Source organism: Lepisma saccharinum, chromosome 12, assembly GCF_977018435.1.
Source record: "Lepisma saccharinum chromosome 12, izLepSacc3.1, whole genome shotgun sequence".
Lineage (NCBI taxonomy): Eukaryota > Metazoa > Arthropoda > Insecta > Zygentoma > Lepismatidae > Lepisma > Lepisma saccharinum.
In genome coordinates, this window is record NC_139240.1 from 46,728,912 (window position 1) to 46,742,384 (window position 13,473).

The following is a 13,473-nucleotide window of genomic DNA, read 5'->3' on the forward strand; positions in this document are numbered from 1 at the left end:
ACTAACATTTCAGTAGCCAACATGCTAGAATGCTCACCACATAAATGAGAGTAGAGTACACTTTGAAAAAATAAAGTTGACCGACGCTATGGCAAACAAACAAAAATAATGTACTTAATGTACTCACTTTAAGAAATGCATGACTTAATTATCAACTTTGGCTGCTTTTTCCTAAGGACATACGAGCACCATTACAAGAATGAAAAATTCATATTGGACCTTGCTACTCCATACCTCCTTTCTGTAGTTATTACGCATAGTTTTATAACATGAGCAACTAGTATTTAATGAAGTACAGCATAAACAGTGTGCAGCAGAGACTACTTACTTTCATACATCTCACTGGACTTGATTATCTGTTATATCAGTAACTACTGTACTGCGTGTATCATGATACATGCATGTTACTGAACACAAAAATGTTCATCAAAATAGATAAAGTGAAGGTAAAGTGTTCCCCTGTGCATAGCACCACGCCATGAAGGCGTATAGGGGGTGCGGGGGTAACGCCCCACACTTTCTTGATCCGGTCGTGAGTGGGGGTGATGTGATCAGCATCACGCCCCTGACCGCCTTTACCCCCCAGGGTTTCCCCCAGGTACCCATGTTATTCGACGCTGGGTAGGCGCCGGGGCCGCTTCCACCGTTAGAAAAGTTCCCGGATTTGAACCGGCCGGGGATCGAACCCGGGACCTTGAGCATGGTAGTCAGACGCGTTACCGACTGAGCCACCGCGGCCACCATCAAAATAGATAAATTGTGGAAATGATCACACTCTGAAGTGTTGTTTTTTCTCCCACAGAAAGGTTTCACCGAACTGCAAAGTTATTCCCACAGTTGTTTGCAGTACTGAAAGCACCTTTTCATTCTCTTGTATAGCTTCTAAAAAATAAAAAAAAATCACACAATGGGAACCATGATTTTCAGTAATTATTCTCAAAAATAAAAAAAAAGTGCAACTACATTCATGAGGTGTTGAGACTAGCAGAACAAGTTATTTTCACCATTTTTTTTTATTATGGTAACAGTTTCATACATCGGAGACACATTTCTTCATTTTTACAGAAGAAACTACTTATGGAAATGAGTTTCTCTAAGGTTTCCAACGTTAGTAGAGGTATTTTCTTTCATCGTGGTATCTATTTGACCGGGAAATCATGTCAGTGTTTCCAACCCACCCTTTTTTTAACTATTCTTGCCTAACCTAACCAAACCTAACCTTATCGGAATGGTTCGTGGGTCTGTCCGTCAGCTACCAGTGCATAATGTACAATTTGCACACGTGACGAACACAATAGTAGGTATTTTTCGGTGAAGGTTGGAAAACACTGATATTCGAAAACAAAAGAAGCGATATCATTCACAAAGTAAGCGATATAGCACCGTTACGTGCGTTCAGTAGCACTTAGATAAATTAGTAGAAAAAGTGTTTGTTTTCGTGTAAAAAGCATATTGGCACCTTGAACTATGTTCCACAATACACAATTGGTAAGTACGAACCATGCAAAACACAAAATATCTGATTTTAATGTGTCTCGGATCTATGAAACTGGTACCTTTATTATTAAGTACAGATGCTATTATATTCCACACATTGTCAATTTTTGCAAGTTAAATCACTCAACTAACCACAGAGATTAACACAAATTAAAAATGATGATTATTGATTATTATTACCACTTTTTAGAGAGAGCAGTGATATCACATGGTATAGATGATTATTTTTTGAGACATAGAACCTAACAAGCAATGCAAAACAAAATCTTACAAGAGAACGTGACTGTTTTATAAAATAATTCCCACATTGTGAGGAATCATGAGTTTAGGTGAAAATTGCACAAAAACGAGGTTGACCACTTGGTGAAAATAGTAACTGAAAATATGTTGCTTTCAATACAAAGTTGCATTTACCTCAAATGATCCTTAAGCATTAGCTACATACAAATAGAAAAGGCTGCGACTATTTTCAAATAATTACCAGAATCATAACATAAGTAGGATAGGATCATTAGGTTTAATTATCTGATTATTTCCGCGCGTGTGTATAATTATAAAAGTAAGAGAACCAAACCTGGTCCACCTAAACCATTCAAGCAAGAAAATACGAGAGGAATTAAAAAATAAGTTATTGTAGAAGCATAACTTCACAGAATAAGTTATACACGTGGAACTTGGCCCTTACAGAACAGTATATAATATTATTACCATTTCATTAAAATTCCTGAGTCTTTATTTTAAACAACAAATGATACACAATTACAATCAGAAAGTTCGATTTCGATACTGAATGCAAGCCTGTACCACAGAGATGAAATGAACGGAATTTGGTTCGCGTTTGGCGATACTTCTTTATCACTTTTTGAAAAAAGCTTTGATACGTATTACGCAGTGATTTCATACAATGTTAAATTACGATTTCATTAACTACATTAGGCAACACTTATCGCATCCCCAAAATAATATTCTAATGACAAGAATCAGACAACACAATTTCAAAATGTAAACAGACTGGTCGGCCGGATGAACCTACTTATCCAAATTAGAAACTAAATATTGTGTAAATGAAAGAGTTGTAGAATACGTACATTCCTGGTACTATTTGTAAATATTACACGTATTCTACTCTCATTCTCGCAATAAAATTTAGTAGAAGAAAAGGTTCGTGAATATGGACACGAATTTGACTTCAGCCGGTTCGCGAGGAACAGTAGAAACACAGAATACTAACTACGGTCAACCAATCTCCCATAAGACTGAAACAGCCCTGGGTAGCAGTCTTGGGCAACGGTCTGAGAACATTCATGGCCGTGTGCACGAACGAAGATCAAATTTTAAACTCGGATCGGGAAAGGATCACTGGAAAATTCCATTGCACGAAGACGGTTCAACACTTGATCGCGATCTAGGAACATCAAAACGAGTTTATCTTCTGAACGGCCATTCGAGACCGTTTTGGTGGCCGATCCTGGTTCACGATACTGACGCTTCGACTGCAGGCAGTTGTTTTTGAATATAAACAAAGCGGAAAGTGATATCGAGGGCGTGCAAACGCTAGAGATGTTGGATGTACAATGCTGATAATTTGAGAGTTGTGTAAAGTAAACTAAAAACTGCCAAAATAATAATAATAATTTGTGGTTCTGTGGTGCAAAGTCGAAATTTTTCTAAATACTGTACTTTCTATCCCAGAACACAAAACATGTGCAAGTGCAAGGTAAATTAGAACAGAGCAATGTTACGATATTGCTACATGATGTTGCTACACGACATGACAATATAAATATATAAGAATTAAGAAATGAAAAATTCAAATACTTACCACAATACAGTAATAATAATAATAAAATATCTTTATTGAGCGGGCGAGTTTCAGCCTACGCTGTTCTCTCGCGAATGCATTTCGTAAGGCATTGAAGTCCCGTAGAAGAAGGTTCCATGCTTTCTCCTTATTCTTTTGTCTTATGCCGTCAGTTCTTTTTTAAGATTATTATTTCTTTACACCCTACTACATCCTTGTACTCGTCGATAAGGTTGATCAGTACATTTCTCAAATTCAGATAAGTTTGCAGCCCGAATTACTTTCTTCTCCTACACGTTGATACTTTAACACATCACACTATTCGGTGGGGTTCTTGATTGTCATTTGTTTTAGCCAACCAATCAGGTATAGCCTTACAAATTAATCTCGGATCATTTGAACGGAATCTCTTGAACGTCGTTTTTCGTTGGTGCAATGCAAATCTTTAAACCAAGTTCATTTAGAGTGGATCAAAATTGATCCCGCTCATCTGAACTTCGAAATAATCGGCGTTGGTGCACTCGGCCATGAGGGCTATAAGTTCGCGCACTAATAGAAACAGCATACTATTGGTTTACACTTCACTTCACTGTCACTATACTACAGTACTAATGATGAGGGAGGGAATCAAAAGCGAAGGTCGCACTGTCGGGCAAATCCATAGAGAATCCACATTATAGAGGGGGAAGGAGATGAAAGTAGAGTGGGCAAGGAGAAGGGGAAAGCAACCTTTTGTCGAAGGAGTCTGTGGAGGAGTGCCTGTCGTTGTGTGTTCCATAGCGGGCATTGGAAAAATAAGTGGGTGGGGGTTTGTTTATGTTCTCCGCAGGTGCAATTGGGAGAGGGAGTTTGATGAATTCGTGCCAGATGCTCGTTTGTGGTCACGTGTCCCGTTCTGAGGCGTAGGATACAGGTGATCACTTCACGAGGCATTTTTAAATGATGAAACCAGGGTCGAATAGGGAGGTTATCATAGAACCATTTGTAAGTAGTGGTTTTTGCCACTGCGTCATGAACCCAATTTTCCCACTGAGAGTGAATTTTTTTTTTGACCCGTGGGAGAAGATCCGTATAGGCAAGTCGGATAGGAGAGGGGAGAGGAACGTCCACAGCTGTTTTGGCATAATGATCCACAAGGTCTTGATGGGGATTAAGATTGCTATGTGCTTTGACATAGGTAAACTGTACGCGTTGGGCTTTGTTTTGGAGGTGAAAGTACTCTTGTAAAATTAAAATGGGAAAGAGTTGCAACCGTAAGCATCCTTACCACAACGAGCGATCGTGAATAATACGCTGAGGGCATCTGTGAGAATTAAAGTTTGCGTGTATTGTGCTTCACGAGCATGGATCAAGGCCTGGTAAATGGCATAGCACTCTGCCGAGTAAATAGACGCTTCTGGCGATAAGGAAAATTGTCGTACAACATTGTATTGAGGGACATAAAAGGCACATCCAACGCGGTCGGCATTTTTGGATCCGTCTGTGTAGATAAAAGTATGGTCGGGCCAGAGTTCTTTGTAATATTCGTGGCGACCGAAATCTGTAAAGTTAATATTAGGGAGAGGGGCGGTGAGTATTGGTAAAGTGTATATCAAAGGGGATGTAAATGTAAAGCTGAGATGGTAGGCGTCGCGATCAATATTATTCGCGATTAAAATTACCACCTGAGCGCTAGTGTCGCTTCCAATATGGCCGCTCTAAGTAGGATAGATCTTTGTTTACATTCAGCAGTAGTACAAAAGAGCAGCGTGTTGTCATGACTGGTATGGTAGAAAACGTTTAAATTACGCATTATTTTTAAATATTGCGAATGCGATGTGAATTCCAGGTACTCTAACAAACGTGAAGCTGTACTGAGAACGAAGCATTTAATTATGATAGGCAAAAATAACACGGAAAATGCAGACGAAACTATGTATACGCACTGCTTGTCCAAAGCAGTGCTGTATCATCTGCACGTCATGTAACTGGGGTTCTCGGAAATTATTTGAAAATAAAGGAATTGAAATTGACCTGTACTTGAAAAGCTGGGACAGGAGAAAATTGCGAACATATCGTTGCAGTTCTTTCTCGAAAGAGAAAGGCTGGTTTAATAATAATATTCACGATTTCATGACAGGCTATACTCACTGAAAAAGGACATCGTACTGAATGAAACAGTAACATTAGCATATCCACTTTTTTTCTGGTTACATTTGACATTAATTCATTCTCAAACTATTTTCATCTTCCCTCTTAATCGACTTGCACCTGTTCCAAATTTCACACATACGTAACACCGGTAATACATGGACGCATTGGTTAAGACGCTTCATGATTTTTCGGAAAAAAAAAAGCTTTATTTATAAAGTACAATTTAAAACATTACTTTCATGGAAATATATATTTATCTCTCGATAAATAAAGTAAGCAGACTCGTGCATTCTTCGTAATTTCCTTGCCGAATTACAGTGTTACATCCCCCATACCAATCTTCTGTCAATTACGTTTTCCATGATTTATTAACAAATTTCATTTTGTTGATTCCACGGGGTGGAAACACATGAAAACTTTTAATTTGTTCTGACCCATAAAACTATTTAGAGCAAAAAAAAAAAAAAAAACCTGAACAGTAGACCTTACTTTCTCGCATATTCACCATGCTTTAAACGACTTCAACACAACGTATCCTACTTAGAGTACTTCCTGAAAATCCCGGCAGATGGCATATCGGTTAATTTTAATCGCGAATAGCAAGATAAAAAGAAAAGCCGAGGGCGAAAGCGATCGAGAGTTAAATTTGCTTCCAGTTGGCGTTGAATAGCGAACTCGGTATTGAAGGGATGAGGGTGTCGTTCCCATGTTTTCAAGATGTATTTCGTGGTAGAATATTGATATCGGAATGAGAGGGGCGGTTCAGTACTCTCTCCATAGACGCTTACATTGGGACTAGATGCCATTAGTCCGAGGCAAAGGCGGAGTGCCTGACGTTGTAAGATATCCATTTTTTGGAGCCAGCGATCAGGCATCCCTCCCAATACGGGCGCCGAATAGTCAAAAAGTGAGCGAAAGCAATTCTTATAAAATAATAGCATAATGGAGGGGTGGCCCCCCCCATTTGGTAGTGACAAGCCCTTTCAGAATGTTAATCAATTTTTTCCCTCTTGTGATCAAATATTGAAGATGTGGTTGCCAAGTTAATTTACGGTCGAAATGAATACCTAAGTATTTACACGTTTGGACCACCGGAATGTGATGTAAATGAGTTAATGTATTGGGATAGGGAGTGAGCATATACGGATTGAAAATGATAATCTGAGATTTCTCCGAGGAAAATGATAAGCCGCGGAGCGCTAATTGATCACGTAATTGAAGGATAAATTTGCGTATGTCTAAGATGCCGCGAGTGGCATCTGATGTGCTATTATAAAAACAAAAATCGTCAGCATATTGAAGGATATGATGAGTAGAATTTGGTGTTTGATGCAAGTATTGTGTATATATATTGAAAAGAATTGGGCTGAGTGGGGAGCCTTGGGGGACACCACTCCGGACTAGTCGTGGTCCCGTAACGTTATGGGGGAACCAAAAAACCAATATTCGTTCGTGATATAAATGCCATATTAAGTGAGCTACCACCGGATGAATGTGAAGATTAGCTACAATTTGGTATAGTATGGGAATTTGGACCGAATCGTAAGCGTGAGCAACATCTATGAATAAGCTAAAGCAGTATTGTCGTAAGAGTTGGCTATTCTGAAGTGCCACTGTGAGGGTACATATAGCGTCTTGGCTTCCAAGCCCGGTACGGAATCCCATTTGAGAGGGAGGAAAAAATTTCGTTTCTCTAAATTCCACGTTATTCGGTGTTGTAAAGTTTTTTCGAATAATTTAGCCATTACTGGTATAAGAACAATGGGGCGGTAGGACGTGGCATGGGTAGCTGGTTTAGTCGGTTTTAATATTGGAATGACAACATGTTGAGTCCAACCTCGCGGGATTTTACCCCTACGATAAACAGAGTTGAAGATTGCCGTGAGGATATTAAGTCCTTGTTCAGGGAGGTGTTTGAGGGTGTCGTAAGTTATGCCATCATATCCTGGGGCGGTAGAGGGGGTATTCTCTAGGATATGTTGAAGTTCCGATATTGTAACAGCGGGGAAATCTGCTGTGAATGAAATGTTTGTCTGGGCTAGAGATGGGGGAGGGAGGGTGACCGTAGGAGGTGTTAGGAGGTCCATAAATTCGGCTTCCCAGGCATTATTAATCGGTCGGGGGCGAGGAACATGGGGGTGTCGTAAAGAGGTAAATTTGCGCCAAATGACTCCTATGGGGAGAGTCACATCAAGGGACTGACAGAAAAGTTTCCATGCCAGTCGTTTGGCTTTGGTATATGTATTTTTTGCGAGCGTCTGAAGTTTGTGGAGCTCCTGCCATGTTTCGGGCGTGGGGTGTTTAGCATAGAGTTTGGTGAGTGCTATTTTTTTTTTTTTTGATGGCGGCACACTGATTGTTCCACCAATGAATCTTAGGAAATCGATCGTTGGAAAAGAATTTTTGGCGCGTACCGCTCCGGTCAAGTGCTAACGTAATCATATGGAGGAATTTGGTATATGTCATTGTCCGGTGGGAGGATATATCGTCCGTATAGTATAATTTGAGAAAATAAGAGCGAAAGGTTTTCCAATTAATAGACTCACGTGTCCATCGACGGACAGGAATGTCAGTCACGCCTGTTTTCGAAAAGTTATTGGGTAAACAAATAAATATCGGCGTGTGATCACTCCCTCGTAAGTCGATATCGTTGGTCCAGTTAATATGAGAAAAAAGGTTTGGAGACACTAATGTTAAATCGATAGCAGTCGGACGGGAACCATTGGGTGGATAGTGGGTGGGGGTACCGTCATTCATTATAATGAAGTCGTTCGCAAGGATCCAATTTTCTATGGTGTAATCTAATCTATCGGTCAGGACATTGCCCCACAGCTGGTGATGGCTATTGAAATCACCGGTTATGAGATAGGGTCCTGGGAGTAAGGCGAGAAGGTCAGTGAGGGTGGATAAAGGGATGTTCTGCGAAAGGTGGTGGGGAGGAATATAAAGGGAGAGGAGTGTGAATAGGTGTTGATGAAAATGAATGCGGACAGCAACAATTTCGACGTTATACTGGTGAATTAAAGGATGAGAGGAGGGGAGAGGGAGGGGGGAATGTGGGAGATTTTCGTGTACGTAAATCGCAACACCTCGTTGTGTTGCGGGGAAAGGGGGACCATAAGAGATGAAGTGTGGTAATCTGTAGTTCTCATAGCGAGTTCCTTTCACCTCTTGTAAACTAAGGAGATGCGGTGTATAATCCGCCACAAGTTTCTGTAATTCGCATTTTCTTGCCGAAAAGCTGCGGACGTTCCATTGGATAATGACAGGAAAGGACATAGAGGAGGAGTAAATAAAGAGAAGAGAGGTAAAGAAAAATGAAAAAGACTCGTGAAGGCGGTCTATACCGGGACGGGTTAGCGACCCGATATAATAGAGAGTAAATGGGACGTGAGATCTTGTATTTTGCGGAGTAATTGTTCTTGTTCTTTGAAATCTTGGATTTTAATAGCCAAATTCCAGAGGTTTGAAATAAGGTCCAGGAGAGAATGGTAAAGAATTTGGTGGTCGCTAGATAATGGCTTATGGTCATGACGGGTTCGTTGGTTGTCGTGGGACGGGAGACTTGTGTCTGGCATAGGGGTAGGAAGCGGAAGCTGCGGGTTCCGCGGCCTTGGAGCTATCGGGGGAACTGCCCGTTTTCCTACGGGCAATGAAGGGCAAAGTTCATCCTCCGAAGTGGGGCTACTGTATGAGGAGATACAAGAGTGATCACCCCGTGGTTGAGAAATTTTAGTTTTCTGTCGTCGGTGAGAGAGATGTTCCCGGCGTGCCGAGGTCGTTTTGGGAACGGGCCTATGGGGATTGTTGTTTGGAGTACAGACCGGTTCCACAGGTCTGCGATTGGCACGATTTCCTGGAGCGGATTGCAAAGTTTCTGGTTGATTACAGGAACTTAATGGACGGAAGGGATTATCCCAAACACTATGGGAAACACCAAGCTGGTTTGCCAGTATAGAATTACGATGAGTCAGCGTGGGGAAGTCCCGTTTGTTGAACTGAGGATTGAGGATATCGTCCCTCGTGAAGGGAGGGGTATAGGTTCCAGCAATTTTATCTTTAGCCTCATGATAAGAAATATTCTCCTCCGCCATTCTAGTTTGGATGTGTTGTTCTCTTTGCCAAATGGCACAGGTTCGGTCAAGTGCCCCATGTGGGCCCTTACAATTTATACACAAAGGAGCGTTGGTACAACCGTCCCCATGACTTTCCTGTCCACAAGTTGGACACAGGGGTTTTGATCTGCACTGGACGTGCGAATGACTATAACGGAAGCAAGATTTGCACTGAAGTACAGCCCGCACACGCGGTTTGACCGTGAATAGTTCACTATTAATAAGCACTTTTTCCGGTAAAAATTTTCCATGAAAGGTCAAACAAATCAATTTAGTGTCGACTAAGGTGGAGGAGCCATCTCCTTTCCAGATTTTTTTTTTCAATCGTTTGGCACATATGACACGAAATGGAGAATCAATACCATCTAAAATATCCTGTTCGGAGACGTCAAAGTCAATTCCATAGACCAAGCCCTCCCTTTCAATTAGACTTTGTGGGATTTTAGCTCTGACACCTAGTGAGTCTAAGAAGGTAGTATTTCGGATGAGATTGTTTGCATGGTCAGCTGTTTGTAACGTAACCCGCACCCGATTCCGTCCACATTGTTCTACTAAGCTGATGGGAATTTCAGCCTTTCGAAACTTATTGCCAATGCTGCCTCCAGACAGTTTGCCAATATTTTGGTTAATTCCGTCCAAAAGGACGACATAGGGTCCTGGTATCTCTGACGAATACCATAAAGTTGGTTGGCGTCTTTCAGGTTGTGAGGGGCGGAACACTTTGTCCTGAACATTGTTCTCAGTACTCACCTCGTCCAGAGTCCTTTTACCTTTCCTTTTGTCTATCTCAATCATTGATATATCATCGTCTTGAAGTGGAGGATTTAACTCAGGGGTCGCTAAATTTACCAATCCTTCTGCCGCTGTTCGTTCTCGTTCTTCGAACATGTCGACGTTGTTGGAGTGGGCCGGCGTGCCGCCGGTGGCCACTGTGGTCGAATGGGGATTGCTCCAAATGAACAATATCAGAAAAAAAAGAGAATAAGTAAACGAAGCACTTCGCACAAGTAGTAACGGTAGAGAAATTATATGTAACAAGAAAAAGTTAATCCTATCACTCGCGGGAAACTACTCCTAAGGCTAGCACGATCACTGTCACTGTTGATCCTATCGCCTGTAGAGCCAAATAATTCTGCGTAACCGAGTACTTGCATTTTCATATGCCGCCATTTTCCAAGCTGTCATTTTTCAAATCAGCGTTGCCAGAGACATGCGCACACGGAATCCACGGAAGCTCCTGTGAACACCGATTTTGTACAACCGTTAACCCTGTACAACAAAATGGTTAGGGGGAAGGGAGGGGATTGAAAATTTAAAGCGCGTGCAGGTGGATTTCCAATCTTATAAAGAGAAGAAACTAAAGTAGTTATAAACGTAATGTTTACCTTATTTAATTGCTTGTTTAAATGATTCATAAGTAAGGTCATCTGGAGGATTGAGAGTGGGGCGTTGTCTCCCATGGACTGGTTCGAATCTTATCTTGAACACAACAACTTCCAACTGAATCAGTGATTTGGATGAAAATGCGTTTCTTCTCCTCTGGACGAATTTGTGACGTATTGTAATATATTTATCAGCTTTAATATTCTTAAAAAAAGCCGGACCCTGTGGCCGAGTGGTTAGCACATCGCGCTGTGACGCCATGGGTCCCGGGTGCGAATCCCGCTCGGGTTTGGTTGTTTGTGAATTTCTATTCATCAATTTCATAATTTCATCACTCATCCCCATCTTCGCAAATTAGCCAAAAGGCACAAAACGCGAAGTAAAATAAACTAAATCAATTTTTTTAAAAAAAAAAAGAAAAAAGGAACATTATTATCATGATTATTTGTTTGTCCAAATAATTTCATGAAAGAAATGATGTTCCTATTTGCTTATGGACGCGATCGCTTTGGCATATTAAAAATTCGAGTGCCGACCTCCGTGGCAGAGCAGTTAGCACATTGCGATACGACGACAGGCGTCTCTGGTTCGAATCCTGGCTTGGTCGTGCGTGTTCTTTGTGATTGTCCTTTCATTAATTTCATCATATCATCCTCACTTCACGATGATCCAAAAGTGTCTGAAAAGCGAAGTAAAATAAACCAAATCAATCAATTTCACTATATTGTTATGGGTTGAATTCATATGCACTAAATATTGCCAAAATATGCATTAAAACAAGAAAAAATACGAAATTAAAATATGCACTATAAATGTTAAAAGCACGTTCCAAAAATTATGTATCATGGTGTATATATATTTTATGGCAATTTCAATTACTTGCTTTCAGTAGTGATACTAGTAGGAGAGAAATCGAATCTACGTCCCCTCTCCCCCAGCTACCCAATGGTTGTCAGCACTAGCCACATCCAGTCTCTCCAAGGGCCTCTCACCCTCCATTCACTGTCCTACTGAAGTTTCTTGTCCCTCCCGTTCCGATGTGAATGCAGCAGTGAAAGGCAGTAGCGGCGATTGGGTTCCAAAACCGGGGGGGACTGCCGAAACTGGAGAGGCAAGGAAGCAGGCCCGTAGCCAGGAATTCTTATTGGGGGGGGGGCAAAGTCAATCCTAGAGGGGGCAAATTTTTAATATATTGTGTTGCATTGGCAGATATAGCAGGGTACAGACGGGCACTTGTCCCCCTCCTCCAAAAGTGATATGTAACGGGAATAGAATGATACCTTGAAACTCAAATGAACAAAAAAAGTTCGAGCAACATCAAATAACAATATTTCGATAATGACTTTCCGGAATACCAAAGAATACAAAGCTAAAGTTTAACATAAATAGTGACTGTATCTACTTTATTTTTACAGGTCGACAAGGTTAATACAGTAGACGATTAATATGTACCAACAGTTTTGGGCTTCTCTGCAGAACTGATTAAGGAAGTCCATTATAAATCGTGCTTCATAAGATTTCCCTCTAGTTTCCAGTATGAAAGATTTTTACGCACAAAGGAATCTAACGAAAATCCAACACCACCATTTTGTATTGTGTTATGCAAGAAAAATCGAATTAATTAAATAATAATGATTACATTACATCTACACTTTGATGAATTGTGTAAAAATTTGTAATACATTTTCTTGTACAACCTTAGTGACAATGAAGTTCGACCAGTCACAAATATAGGAGTGCGTTGTGAAAGAAGGAGAACACATGCATATGCTGAACATATTTTATTCAGCAGGCTACATGGAACAAAGGAAAACATAAATTTCCGCTGCAACGCAGCAATGTATGGTGTCCACACAAAATAAAAACTTTTCGTCCATCTACACGTGACATTGATGTTCGACCACTGTTAGAGGGGATCCTGTTTACCATGGTGTGACGCCGCCCCGTCGGCGAATAACTGTGGCAATGCGTCGGGGCATGCTGCGGACGAGTCGTTCAAGGTATTCCACATCGATGCGGTGCCATTCCTCCTGCAGGCAGGCGATAAGAGCAGCCACTGTCGTGGGTCCCCTCTGTTGCACACGTCGCTTAAGAACACGCCACACATTCTCAATGGGCAAGAGGTCGGGACTCGATGGTGGCCATGGCAGAGTTCGCACGTGATGGCGAGTCAACCATTCTCTTGTCAGCCGCGCTGTTTGAGGCCTAGCATTGTCGTGTTGAAAGATGAGACGCCGCCTGTGGAACAGGTGCCTTCGCACTGTGGGAAGATGCCGCTCCAGTATGCGTGTATAGCCGTGTGCATTCACAATGCCCTCACAGACGTGTAGTGGGCCAACCCCAGATGCCGTCATGGATCCCCATACCATCACTGACGCAGGTTTCTGTACCCGACGTGCATAACATTTTGCTTCATTCTGTTCCTCCTTCCGACAAATGACTGTTTTCCGTATTTTCCCGTACACAACATTGAAAATGGATTCGTCCGTCCACAAAACCCTGTTCCACTGCCGAAATGTCCATCCCCGGTACATTCGTGCCCAC